Here is a 2959-nt window from a genome sequence, read left to right as displayed (position 1 = left end):
ATTCATCATCATCACATTACCATTATAGTCAAAATGAAACGCCAACAAATTTCTCATGATCTTTTATCAGGAATCTACTTAATATCCAGGACAACTTAGGCCTAATTATAACTTACTAAGCTTTAACTATATATACTCTAGTATGATCACCAAATCACAACTTTTTTTTCGCATTTACCACAATTTTCTTCACTTTTTATTGCTATTAATATTATCAATTATTACTATCGTCATTATCATCATTGTTATTATTATTATTACTATTAGTAGTAGTATTATTAAACAAACATGATCTTTTATCAGGGATTTTTGACAACCATAGAGATCATATTCTTATTAATGTGTGTGTGATATACCATAGAAAAAAAAACATAGAAAAAAGCTTAAAAACATTGTGAGTATGTACTTTACATAGGGCTACTTCAAAAACGTGATTTCACAACCACCTCAGCCCCATCATGGCTGGGGCTGAGGTGAGAAAATTTGAGGAAATAGTACCTGTCGAGATGGCCGGAAATGACACTATTATATAATAAAATTCATCATCATCACATTACCATTATAGTCAAAATGAAACGCCAACAAATTTCTCATGATCTTTTATCAGGGATCTACTTAAAATCCAGGACAACTTAGGCCTCATTATAGCTTACTAAGCTTGAACTATATATACTATATTATGATCAACAAATCACAACTTTTTTTTCGCATTTAGCACAATTTTCTTCACTTTTTATTGTGAAATCCATCTACTAATATCAATTATTACTATCGTCATCATCATCATTGTTATTATTATTATTATTACTATTAGTAGTAGTATTATTAAACAAACATTTAAAGAAACTTGCAAAAGGATAAAAACGAAATTGAACCACAGTATCGCATTGCTATCTTAAAAGACCTGGCCTGAGATTTATGGATTTAAGATTTTATTAAATCACGCTTAGGCCTATGTGTTCTATTAGGCCTATGTATAACGTGTACTGATGCATATTTACATGTTTAGAAGTATTTATTTTAAGTGATCCCAGGAAAGAATTTGTATTGGCTCAAGAATAAGCTTTAAAATTTTAACACTGTGTACAAAGGGGGGGGGGGGTGAGCCGTGGCTCCCACGGCTCCCCACCCCCCTGGATACGTCCCTGCATTAAATATTAGGAAAAGAAAAGATCGTTGGTGGCGTTTTATGTGTACGTACACTAAAGAACTAACAATAAAATTCCACATTTTTTCTGATTTCTTGTAAAAAAAATTCGGAATCATCCTGAAAATTTGTAATTTGGAACGTTATGTGGTCAAAGATCGTTTGATTGATTTTCTTTCTGATAATCATAGAACGAAGTTGAAAGCAGTTCTTGAACCAAGCCTGCTAGAGAAAATAAATTTAATCAACCCGCCAAAACAACTCAGCAAACGGTCGGTAAGAACCCTTGTTTACCCTAACAACCAGCTCTATTGAGTCGTTTTGACAGTTCACGCTCGAGTGAACACAATTTGAAAAGCTTTTGTTCCCGAACGTCTGTTGCCACGACTACTATTAACTATAACAAAAGATTAAACGTAAAGCCAGTATCTTTCTTAAGGATGTTGAAATTAGAAACAAAAACGAGGATTCAAAGAAGAGGTACTTTATTTTTCGTTAAGTGATGTCATCAATTGTGACCACCTCAGAACCCAAAAATTAGAAACCTTTGGAGAATTTATATAGATGATCACAGCGAAAGAGTGAAATCAATCATTTCTGGTTTAAAAATAAATGGAAAACAGGTTAAAGTGTATGATGTCAACCCATATATCGCCGGAGATGAAAATGAAATAAGAATCCTAGTTAAGGATATACCTTTGTTCGGGATGAAGAAATTACAATTGCCTTAAAAAAAAATTGGATGCAAAAATATCCAAAGAGAAATACAATTTATCAAGTTTCTAATCAATGGAAAGCTTTCAAGATTTGTAAATGGAGGCAGAGCTGTTTTTGTTCAACCATTCAAAGGAAGTCTTCTGAGGGTGCTTAAGATAAATAATTTCAAAGCGAGAATCTTCCATATAGATCAGAAAATAGATCTAACATGCTATGAATGCAGTTTAACGGGCCACAAATTAAACGACTGCCCGACGAAGCTAAAAAGCACGGTATAAAAGTGCAAAAAACCTGGTCACATGACAAATACCTGCAACAAAGCATAACAGATCATTTGATAGAGTCGGAGATTAAACCAGATCCTGATATAGTGACGTGTGCCCTTCTGAGTGATTCTGAATCGAGTGAGGGGAAGTACAAAGCGATGCATGCAAAAATACAAGTGGAAGAAAAGTATCAGTTAAAGATAAAACAATTGATAACACACAAAATGTCATCGGTATTCTTGAGGACTTACTAACAAAGCTGCCAACCCAGGTAGTTATGAGGCGCCAAGTGTAAATTTATTATTTAACACAATTATTTATATGTAATTCATATAATTGAATAAGTCACCCATTATTTATATATAATGCATTTACGTCTAAAAGATTATATGTAAATAATTGCGTTAACGTTTTCGTTATTTATATATAATTAGTTTACTGATTTTATTATATATAGATAATGAAAGGATAACCAAACATAATAAAGTTACTGGTTTCAGTATATATAAATAAGGAAAGGTTAACTTACAATTATTTATATATAATAAATTCACTGATTCCATTAGGCCTATTAGTCCAGTCCGAAATGTAGCAATATCAGAGGTTGCATTTTTTTTTGCCATATTTTTAAAAAATTGGATATAATGTAGAGTAGACATTGATAAATCAAAAAAGTATGTGCAACATTTTTTTTTCATACGTAAGGGGGGTTGCCAGCTGTTTCAAAATGGCCGCCATTTTTTCCTAAAATTGTCACTAATATAGTAAGTTTATGTTATTAAAATGCAGCATTCAATTGGAAATTCACTCATAACAATGACAACAACAG

Source organism: Anneissia japonica, unplaced genomic scaffold (assembly GCF_011630105.1).
Source record: "Anneissia japonica isolate Jap-2015-1 unplaced genomic scaffold, ASM1163010v1 scaffold287597_len576451_cov177, whole genome shotgun sequence".
In the NCBI taxonomy this organism is placed as follows: domain Eukaryota; kingdom Metazoa; phylum Echinodermata; class Crinoidea; order Comatulida; family Comatulidae; genus Anneissia; species Anneissia japonica.
This window is presented reverse-complemented; position numbering follows the sequence as displayed.